Here is a 12,380-nt window from a genome sequence, read left to right as displayed (position 1 = left end):
TTTTAAATGCGCGAAGACACGCATTTACTAATAGAAAACGAAAGTAAAAAAAGGAAGATAAGAAGAGACCCCAGCCAACATTGATATGTGGGCCCCATATGGGTTATACCTGGGCAGCATGGGCTGAATATGGGCAATTTACGTGGGTCCCATGTGTGTTTCACAATGTGGGTCCCATATAGGTTTGAACATATGGGACCTTCATGGGATCTATGTGGGCAAAATTCTTTCACACTTAAAATACATCATAGCTTTTTTGGTTAATAGTCACTTTTTAACAAAGAATATAGATTTTATTGATCTGATCAATATAACTACTTTTTAAATGAAAAATGCATTATTTTCTATTGTGATGTTTCATTTTTTTTTTTTAATTTTCAATATTACAATGTTAGCCTGCTTATCAAAATGTATTTTTTTCCTTTTACTGTAGCCTTCACATTTTAGCAAGGACGAATACAAATTCCAGAATTTAAATGGGTCTAACATGGGAGCTTCAGAGCTTGACAGAAAGGAACGAGATACATCTCTAGTTTTAACATTAATTGTTCTTCAGACATTCCTCTTTAAAAGAAATAAGATATTATATTTTTACAAACTGACATTTGGTTTTTGACCACTGAAATTTTAACTTTTAAATTTTAACTATTTACTCCTGGAGCCATATTAAAATTCCAGTATCTCTGGAACCAAATCTCATAGGCCATTAAAAAGATGCCACAATGATAGTTTGTTAAGACCCAATATCTAAAAGGGCATTCAGATATCTTTAATACTTCTTGGGTTACAGGCATGCAAACTTTGGAGAAAAACCTTAAAAGTGTTGTTTCCCATTTTTGAATGGTTACCATTGGCACATAAAGCAACAAAGATTGATAAAATCAACAGATTTTACTAACAGAACTACCAATCTGTGTAAAAATAAGATAATGATGCAATCTTTCTGAAGTCATGTATACCCCCTGTAACTTGACTCTGAATCTAAAGATAAAATTGCCTCCCTCTACCAAATAGTGGATTAATATTCATCAATGACATTTAATATTTTGGCTTTCAACATTATACATACTACATCTTTTGACAGAAAAAATAAAGTAAAATCAAAAATTTGAGCTGGGTAAGTTTTTGAAATTTGGTTGATTTGACACACAATTACTTTTTAAATGAAAATGTGTGAATTATCAATATTACAATGTTACCCCTGCCTATGGATTTATCAAAATGCATTTTTCTTTTACTTATATATTTTATAATATATATATATATATATATATATATATATATATATATATATATATATATATATATATATTAGCAGGGAAAAATCACCAACTCCAGACTTTTTTTTTTTCAAACTCTAGACTCCTTGGGACCTAACTACAAATGATCTGACAATGCACCTTCCGCTTGACCAAGTAGTCCTGTTCCATTCGATTTTTAGATTGGATTTTTTTTTTTCCACATAATATCATATCATATCATATCATATCATATATCATAATATCACATGTCATTGTTCGTGGCTGAAAACAAGCGTTTGTTTAAATTAATAACTAAAGACTTTATAAATTCGAACAAAAGGAATTCCCACTCTGGCGCAAGGATACAGTCTCTTTTAAGTACGGCCGGTTACTACTTTTAACAGTTCACGCAGACACACAGACGAGTCGGAGCGGAAACAATCAGGTAAAATGCACATTTTCTAGAAATTCGATATTATTATTCATGGTTTCAAGTATTGAGAACATTGTTTTGACTGTTTAAATTGTTTTTAAATTAATATAGCCTTAAAAATAATGTTGTATTTTTTTGCTGGCCGCGTAATCGCAAAAAAATGTCTGTAAAGCTTAAAGCATGTCATTTTTGTTGACGGTAAGGTGTAGTTTTGTTTATTTCCTGGTATTAATGAAGTAGGATTCTCAGTTATTATTTATTTTATCCTTTACTGATGCGTTTTGTGGCCGTCTAGCCGCCATTTTTTCACCTGAGGGAAAATTTTCACACAATTTATAATAATAACCGTGTCTGAATGGCAGAATACTGAGTTTTTAAATTATCTAACATAACTTGTTCTTAAAAGCGGACAAATGCTGCTTTCGAACGCCAGGTAGGGTGGATTTCAAGCTGTTTTGAGACCACCATTCTCATTAGGTCTGTCTGTGCGCGCGCTTCGAGCATCACCTGAGCTGACAGCTCTTTTTCACAGTAGTGATGGGTCGTTCTTAAATGATTCGTTCATTTTGAACGAATCTTTAATGTGACTCGGGACGAACGAGTCGTCTCGGGGAGTGATTCGTTCAGTCGCGCATGCGCAACATCCTATTAGGTTCCGTACTGGAATTAGTTCAACTGTTTCGAGTCTTCGGGTTTTTCGAGTCGTTCGTTCTTATGGGGCTGTCACGTGATGAACGAACGACTCAAACCCGAGGACTCAAGAGATGAACTAATCAATTCTTTTTCCGGCTCAGACTGCGTTGGTTAAGCTTATTGGGCTGTCACGTGATGAACGAACGACTCAAACCGAAAACTTGTCAGATAAGAGGTGAGGTGAGCGAATCATAGACTAAAGACCCAGGTAAACAATGAATTAATCTTTTCTGTTTCTTATAGCATTATAGTTTTGTTTCATTTGAAGCGTGATCAACGTTTGTGTAAGCAGTAGATGTGTTATGGAGGTAACAGGTAACATTTTAATTATATTTTGTTAAAATGAACGAAATGACTCGAAAAAAGATTGGTTCATTTTGCTGAACGAGACTCAAAGGTCCGAGTCGGTAAAATGATCCGAACTTCCCATCACTATTTCACAGCAGTTTATGTGACACCAGTGGTTAAACTGTAATTTTACAAAGCTACGACAATACTTTTTGTGCGCAAAGAAAACAAAAATAACGACTTTATTCCAAAAATAACGACTTTATTTGAGCTGGTGTTAGCTACAGATAAGGTCTTAATAGTAGGTGACTTTAACATCCATGTCGATAATGAAATCGATGCACTGGGAGCAGCATTTACAGACATTTTAAATTCTATTGGAGTTAGACAACACGTGTCCGGTCCCACTCATTGTCGAAATCATACTCTAGACTTAATACTGTCACATGGAATTGATGTCAATGCCGTTGAGATTCTGAAGCAAAGTGATGATATCTCTGATCATTATCTAGTCTCATGTATACTCCAGATAAATAAAACTGTAAATTCAACTCCTTATTACAAGTATGGTAGAACCATCACTTCTACTACAAAAGACTGCTTTCTGAGTAATCTTCCTGACTTATCTGAATTCCTCAGCATGTCCAATAGCTCAGAAAAACTTGATGATGTAACAGAAACTATTGACTCTCTCTTTTCCAGGACTCTAGATACAGTCACTCCTCTGCGCCTAAGAAAGATTAAGGAAAACAGTCCGACCCCGTGGTATAACGAGCACACTCGCGCCCTAGAAAGAGCGGCCCAGAAAATGGAGGAAAGCAAAATTAGAGGTTTTTCGTACTGCTTGGCGTGAATGTACCCTATTGTATAGAAAAGCATTAAAATTGGCAAGATCTGATTACTTTTCGACTCTTTTAGAAGATAACAAACATAACCCTAGGTATTTATTCAATACAGTGGCTAAATTAACAAAACATAAAGAACCAACAGGCACTGACTATTCCCACCAGCATAGCAGTAATGACTTTATGAACTACTTTACTTCCAAGATCAATACTATTAGAGACAAATTGTCACCATGCAGCCGTCAATTACAGTATCGCATCAGATAGTGTCCTATAGATCTCCTGGGGAACAATTCCACTCATTCTCTACTATAGGTCAGGAAGAATTGTATAAACTTGTTAAAGCATCTAAACCAACAACTTGTATGCTAGACCCTATTCCATTTAGGCTACTAAAAGACTTGCTTCCAGATCTCATAGATCCTCTGCTAAATATTATGAATTCATCACTGTCATTAGGATATGTCCCCGAAACCTTCAAACTGGCTGCTATTAAGCCTCTCATTAAAAAACCACAACTTGACCCCAACAAATTAATTAATTACAGACCTATCTCGAATCTCCCATTTCTGTCGAACATATTAGAAAAGGTTGTATCCTCACAATTATCTTCCTTCCTACAGAAAAATGATATCTGTGAGGATTTCCAGTCAGATTTTAGACCGTACCCTAGTACTGAGACTGCTCTTATTAGAGTTACAAATGATCTGCTCTTGTCATCCGATCGTGGTTGTATCTCTCTGTTAGTGCTACTGGATCTTAGTACTGCGTTCGATACTGTTGACCACAACATTCTCTTGAACAGACTTGAAAATATTGTTGGCATTAGTGGTAGTGCATTGGCATGGTTCAAATCGTACTTATTTGACCGCCATCAATTCGTGGCAGTAAATGAAGAGGGAGGAAGAGAACCAAAAAGTATGATCATATTAGCCCGGTTCTGTCAACACTGCACTGGCTCCCTATTAAATATTGTATAGATTTTAAAATCTTGCTAATTACTTATAAAGCCCTAAATGGTTTAGCTCCTCAGTACCTGAGCGAGCTCTTATCGCATTATAGTCCCTCACGTCCGCTGCGTTCTCAAAACTCTGGAAATTTGATAATACCTAGAAAATCCAAATCAACCGCGGGCGGCAGATCATTTTCTTATTTAGCACCCAAACTTTGGAACAATCTACCCAACACTGTTCGGGACACAGACACACTCTGTCAGTTTAAATCTAGATTAAAGACCCATCTCTTTAACCTTGCTTACACATAACATTAACACATTTCTATAATTCAAATCCGTTAAAGGATTGTTAGGTGCTAATTAGGTCAACCAATTAGGTCAACCGGAACCGGGAACACTTCCCATAACACCCGATGTACTCAGTGCAACGTCAGAAGAATGGCAGCTACGCTAATATTAGTCTGTTTCTTTCTTATTCCGAGGTCACATTAACCACCAGATCCAGTATGTATCCAGATCAGATGGTCACTGCAGTCCTCCGGATCCAGTCCGTACCCAGCCCAGGCGGTGGATCAGCACCTAGAGACGACCTCTACAGCACTGAATGTCAGCGGAGACCACATCGACTAGATGAGCCCCAGAGACGAATCCCCAGTGAAGACCTCGTCACCTAGACGGCTGTCGGCACAGGACCACGGGACCTGGTGAGTCCTCTGTGTCTGGCCAGAGGAGAACTGGCCCCCCAACTGAGCCTGGTTTCTCCCAAGGTTTTTTTCTCCATTTGTCACTGATGGAGTTTTGGTTCCTTGCCGCTGTCGCCTCTGGCTTGCTTAGTTGGGGACACTTTATCTTCACTTTATCTTCACACAATATTGTATTTTATTTTGTTGTATTTGATTAACTACCTTTACCTGAAAATTGAGTGTTTACTGTTGCCCTTTGCATTGTTGATGTACTGTTTCCTATTTAATACTGTACAGCCGCCTTGTCACAATTCTGTATTGTTAAAGGCGGTATATAAATAAAGGTGATTTGATGAAAGGCAATGTTCAAAAATCCGTAATGGTGCACTTTAATAGTCACAATTGCAAGAAACATTTGCAATTGTGAGCTATAGTCACACTGTAATATATGAAGTTGCATTGTGAGAATTCCAGTTGTAATGTAATGTTTTAGCTAATAATTACATAATTGAAATATCGAGCAATCAGGGGCGGACTGGCCATCGGGAGCACCGGGAGAATTCCCGGTGGCCTGGCAGCCAATTTGGCCCGCTGCCCTATTTTATTTTATTTTATTTTATTTTCAATATTGTTGTTGTTGTTGTTTTTGTTGCCTGCCGAATATACTAAAGTGATTATTTCGGAATTCACCATTCAATAATAAAACTCTAATAAATCATGAATCGGTTAGTCTTGACTGGCAACGCGTTTCGCCTCGCGCGCGCTCCGCGTATCCGCGCGTCCGCCAAAAGGATGCGAGACTAGAGAGTGCCCTCAGGTTGAGCAGGTCAGTTACGTCTGTAAATAGACTATTGTAGTTTCGTCTTCGTTTACTTAGCTAAGCATTAAACTGCTAGCAAATGTTAGCAGTAGCAGTCAGTTATTGCAAATATAACAAAAGGACTTTTTGTAAAGCGTAGGAATTTGGCCGACAAATATTCACATCGATTTAAAACAGGTTTAGAGCGAGCTAAGGCAAACAACAACACAACCTTTATGAAAATTAACCGTGGTTTTACTAAAAATTGGTTTATAGGATCACCATGGTATTTGTAGTAAAACTCTGGTTATACAAATGGGAATCAATCTGCCAAAAAACACCGTTACTATACGTTTATAGGCCCAATAATACCATGGCTAATTTTCCTTAGGACAAAACATGTTCAGTTTTAAGATGTTTCTATAAATATATATTCGAGATGTAGCTAATATTGTACTAATTGTGACATTAAATTTTATGCAAGCTGAAAAACACATGGTCCTAATGTAATATTTTTTTAAAATAATAAATGTAGACCTATACTATGTGCAAACAAATTACAATGAGGTGGTTGTTTTGCAACATGTGTTGATTGAAAAAACGTGACAGATACAAGAAAACTAGTGAAAAAAGTAAACGCACACAAAAAACAGAGATTAAAAAGGGACTAGAAAGGAAAGTGGAAGTTCAAGAGATAACCTTTAATTATTTTGCACAGCCCCAGACGATTGAAACTTTTTTATGTGATTATGATGATGGTCATACAAAAAATATCATTGTCCGTGGTTTCAAAATTTGTTGTGGTTGTATGGGATGGCCTGGATGACTGTGAGATTTCCCGGCCTGAAATTTTGTCCCAGTCCGCTCCTGCGAGCAATTAATATTCTTTGAGATTTTTAGTTACTGTTTGTACAGAAAAATAAAAACACAGAGAACTATATACACAGAATATGTACTGTGCATTGTTACGTGAACGATCTTGTGTTTTATAATAGTTATTCATGAGTTAAACTGCCTAGTTTTCTTCAGGAAAGTTCTCCAGATCATTTACACTTTTTAGTTTTATACATTTTAGCATATTCTGATTTTTGAAACCTTTCCAACAGTGACTATAAGAGTTTGAGATCTGGCTCTTTGGGTTAGTCACTTGGTCTATAATTTACTCTTGCTGTGTTTCAGATTTTATTGTTTATATAAGCTGATCTGTCTTTAGAGGTCTATCACTATCAGGCAATTATCAGACTGTTTCCTACTAGAATCCTGTATTAGGCTGCTTTGTTTTCTGCCACTTTGCACACTGATGATTTAGCTATATAAAAAAAGGCATATATCCTTCATGTATAATTTTTATATTCATTTATGTTTATATTTTATATTCACTTTTTTTCTTTGGCCATGCAACTTAAATATGAGCATCTAAAAAAAGTTTTTATTATAAAAGTCCAAATAAATGACAAGTCGTGAATTAAAATGACTGAGTCAAGCTAACTTCATTATGTTGCAGCAGTGGCATCAGATCAAGTGAAAACGCCTCTTTAATGTAACCGCTGCATGGTGTAACACTGGGTTACTGTTTTTTCTTAAATTTTGCACATGGATGAATCACATTCTGTGTCTGTTAGGTTACATCTTTTGATAAAGGTCTAATAAAGGTCTTTATTTAAAGACCAGTAAAATGTCATTATTAGTGGGTTGGCATATTATTTAAGTAAGGACATTTGGCCCTCACAAGTACAGTTATACAAGTTGTACAACTGTACAGTTAAACAAGTTTGCATACACACACACTGTATGTGATCACAGCAGTCATGATGTGATGACACTCTGCGTCACTATAGGGAGGAAGTTATTTAATGTGAGTGCAGTTAAAGAAACACAACACCTCGGACAGTTGACAACAAAAGTAAAAGAGGAAATAGAGATGCCATTTCATGGTTCTGAACCTGGTAACAGTAAAAAAGATACCTCATATTTTATGGTAAGTTAAGACTTTATTCTTCATGGCATGAGCTGCTATTTTATTTTTGATCTACTTTACATGGAGTTATTGTATTTGTTAATTATTTTTTATTATTATTTTTACATTTATTTTTAATTATTATATGTTTTTACCCACTGACCAAAATGGTGAAAATTTGACGATTAACTACAGTGTTACTAATGTTACCCTGCTACAGAATTTGTTAACATTTATACTTTAAAAGTTTACTTAAAACTGTATAAAGTTATGTTCAATTTTATAAAAATTAGTCTGAGATGTTCTAAATAGTTGGGCCTGTCATTTTTATTTCTTTGTAATGTAATCAGGTGCTTTGTGAAGGATAACGATTCAGGGATAGGAGAGAGGGAGAGATGTCAGATAAAAAGCCCTGTATATGTATTATTTTCATGAGAAATACGAGCATTGTAGGCCATCACAAGGACATTAGAGTGGACTTTGAGTAAGTGAACTTTTTTTGAGTTACTGCTGGCTAAGCGAGACTGGGAAGTTACTGACTATTTTAAAGTGCGTCACAGACGTTAACAGGAGAACTATTGGTGGTGAGGCAATGCATCTTGTATGTTATTGCACATGCAGTACATTGATCCCATTATAAACAATAAATAACAATCTTGTTGAGTTGTTGCACAAACGGTCTCTACGCGCCTTTACAATAACATCTGTGATAGTAAAGCTCATTATATTTTATTTAAAATTGTACAGTAACACAACAAAAGGTTATGGTTAAATTCTGAGGAATAATATTAAAAATAAATTATTCTTACGTTTTTTCTAATGTAATGACATTTTTCCTCGTAATGGGGAAAAAACAACATTTCCTTGACAGTGATACAATCTTCCTGACATTATACAGTAGCTACCTTTGTTTGAGAGCAAGCCAAAGCAGCCAGAATGCAAGCATTATGCAAATATTATACATGGTGATATAGACAATTCACAAATAAGGCAGGACTATAAAGGAGGCATTTGAGGCAGGTGTTTTCTGTTGAAGTGATTAAATCACTTTGGTGTGGACTTTGTACATGCAAAAACAGCCATTATTATAGACTAAAGGAAAGGTCAAAGCAAAAAAGCAAATTAAGTCCCTACTTAAGGCTTTATTGAAGTGTGGTACTTTACATACCTGCAGTATGTAACTTTTTTTTGTTCGAAACTAACATTTATTTAATGAGCAAGTACATCATGAATTCAACTTCCAAACAGTGTTGCTGTCTTATCCTGAATAGCTACGGTGAGCCTATAATAAGTGTTTATATTTGGACACTGGTCATATACATAAACAGAAGTAGGTACGGGCCAGCTACAATATTCTCCTGCAAGATGCATGTAGTTTTGTTTATTCACCGTAAAGTGCCAAAAGTTACATGTAGCTTAAAAGGGACAGTTTATAAATGTATAACTGTCATCATTTGTTCACCATCATGGAACACCATCATCTGTTTTATGTCTGTTTATTTGTCTGTGTCTATGTTTTTCTAAAGGTCATTCTCTCCTCTGAGAAATGAGAGTAGGAGAACACTGCCTCCAAAATGAGTCTTGATAACAAGAAAGAAGATGATGGCGCTGCCTCAGAAATGAGTTCTCCATCTGCTCTATCCAGTTGTGTGTCTATGAAAAGTGATCAATCCAGGAAAAATCCTCCTAACTTAAATGAAGGAACATTGACTTCTGACCCCAGGTAAGACATTAGACATTGTGGGCATACAAATCAAATAGTATCTACCAGATTTACAAGAAACCATTGGAGACAACAAATATTATCAGCAATAATAATGACAATAATAACTATGACAACAACAACAACAATAATAATAATACTGATTTCATTTAGATTTGGAGAGGGTGGAGGACAATGAAGAGGGCAAGTAATAATACTAATTTTAATAATAGTATTAAATTATGTAATAATAATAATAATTTAACAAATATATATATATATATATATATATATATCAGTAATTATTAGGGTTGCCTCTGATCCCTCTGTGGCTACCACATACTTAGCGCCTGACACATTTCATCAGGAGTGCCAAGAGTGCTGTAGGGCAACAGGGCCCAAAGCCCCCCCAACCATCCCCCAAAACAGCAGCCATCCCTGGCCTCTACCTAGATGCCTCGCACACCTTATATGTCTGTTATTTATTTATTTATGTTTTTTAAATGTGTAGGTGTTTAGATGTGTCAGCTAGTTTGTTCTGCATTTAAAAAGTGAGACATGTAGGCAACTCAGGCCTGGAACCCGGCCCACCCACATGGCACACTTACCCTGTGTATGTGTTTTTTTTTTTTTGTTTTTTTTTTAACTTTCCTTTATGTAAATACATGTATTCCATATTAAACATTATAATAGGCGTGTATGTATTTCAGTTAATATGTGGTGCATTAAAACAGCGAGGCATGCAGGCCAGAACCAGCCAGGGCAAGAGATCCCGGAAGAGCGAGCTCAGGGGAGAAGGTGGGGAGACACCAGCCCCCAGCCCCACCTCAGATCCACCCACCCATATATGTTACCCACTGGCTAACAAAGAGGCCAAAGAGAGGGAAAGAGATAGAATGGGTAAAAAAAAAAAAAAAAACATAAGCATATAAATAAGTTAACATTTTGTTTTACCCTCCTTTTCTTAAAGCTTATCTTAAGTGTTTTCTTATCAGTGTTGTCCTCCACCCTTTCCAAAAATTTCTCAAATATTATTCAGTGAATACAAATAGTAGTTTAGGTGCAGATGTGTTGTTGTGGTTGGTCTCAGACAAAGAAGGTCAATAGATTATGACTCCTGGAGGGTAATTAGAGATGACCAGAAGGGGTGTGATTCTACTGTATTACTATTAAATGAACTGGACAGACTTTCCATTGTGATATAATCAATTAGTAGATTCTTCCAGGATGCAATATGTATGGAATTTTTTGATTTCCAGTTCATGAGGATAGTTTTCTTGGCAATAGCCAATGCCATTAGGAGTAACTGACTGTTTATATTGTCTAAGTTGATTATGGATATATCACCTAGCAAACAAAGTAATGGGGAAATTGGGATGTGACATCCCATAGTGACGGATAGTGATTCAATGACTTTTTCCCAAAAATGTTTAATTGGAGTGCAAAACCAAAGGGCGTGAACATATGTGTCTGGGTTATTTTGGGTGCAATGTGAACATGTTTCTGAAGTGAATCCCATTTTAAACAATTATACTGTATAAGTTGTAGGATGGCATTTTTTGTCATGAAATAGATATTTTTGCAGATTTGTGTCCAGAAATCGGCATCAGGGGCAATAGATAGGTCTGATTCCCATTTAGCATATGGTAAACGTGTTGTGTTGTCTAATTTTATTATTATTTTGTATATTTTGGAAAGAAGTTTTTTTGAAGATGATATATTAATAAACTCTGAAATTGATGGTGAAAGAGATCGACATCTCTTTCCTGAACCATTACTGTTTTTCACTTTTGGAATTATATCCTCAAACTTCCCATACAGCAAAGTCGCTTGCCATTTTCAGGAAACGTATAAGATTTTTCTGAGACCACTATCTATCTCTCCATTTCTCTCTCTCACTCTCTTTCTCTCTCTCCCTATATAATTCTATAATAATAATAATAATATTATATATATATATATATATATATAGTGACGAGTCAGCTGCCTCCCCCCTAATTATCAGCTTCACCCCGTCGGTAATCGCCGCCCTTCACCAGGCTCCCGACGGGAGTGGGCGTGTGGGAGGAGGAGGGGCGCTGAAACATCCAGGTCTGGCGGCGTGTGATGAGGCACACCTGATGTGAATGAAGCCTCATAACCGCCGCTGTTAAAATGCCGAGCGCGCCTCGCCTCAGGAGACCGGTCTCTTCCCCATGCATGCACGCTGGTGTCCTCGTGGGTCCAGAAAGGGTGCGTCGAGGGAACGGACGCCGCCAAATGGACATGAGACGGCTGCGGGCCAGGACGCCGGGCCGTTCCAGAAGTGTCATAGTGGAAAGTCCATGGAAGGTGGATGAAGAAGCCGCTCCCCCTGTGCATCACGGACTTCAGTGTGTGCGGCCGCCGGACTCCGCCCCTTACCTGGACCCTTCCCTTCTGAACACTGCCTCTCCTTCACGGAATCCCTTAACGCCGAGGACACCAGACCCCCTGTTTATTTTGGACAATTTTTGTTGATATTGTTTAATAAAAGCCTCTCTGAGGCCTGACGTCACGCCCACTGTGTCTGTCGCTTTGCTCCCACCCGTGACTATATATATATATATATATATATATATATATATATATATATATATATATATATATATATATATATATATATATATGCTTGAGCTTGACAAACATCAGATAAAATGCTGTTGGTTTGTGTTTTGTCAGCATCACTAGGAGGAAGAGTCCGAGATCAGAGTCTCCAGAACCTAGCTCTGTGTCTGCGAAGAGAAAAAGCTTCATGGATGAACC

General features: G+C 36.8%; 1 long non-coding RNA gene across 1 annotated transcript; it reads left to right on the top strand.

The window, feature by feature from the left end:
• The first annotated feature begins 1,338 nt into the window (after window positions 1-1,338).
• LOC127172346 (uncharacterized) lies at window positions 1,339-12,380 on the top strand. Its single transcript, XR_007828622.1, has 3 exons — window positions 1,339-5,159; window positions 9,421-9,617; window positions 12,297-12,380. It is a non-coding gene; the product is annotated as an uncharacterized LOC127172346 (long non-coding RNA).

The sequence above is a fragment of the Labeo rohita genome, chromosome 1 (assembly GCF_022985175.1).
Source record: "Labeo rohita strain BAU-BD-2019 chromosome 1, IGBB_LRoh.1.0, whole genome shotgun sequence".
Lineage (NCBI taxonomy): Eukaryota > Metazoa > Chordata > Actinopteri > Cypriniformes > Cyprinidae > Labeo > Labeo rohita.
This window is presented reverse-complemented; position numbering and strand designations above follow the sequence as displayed.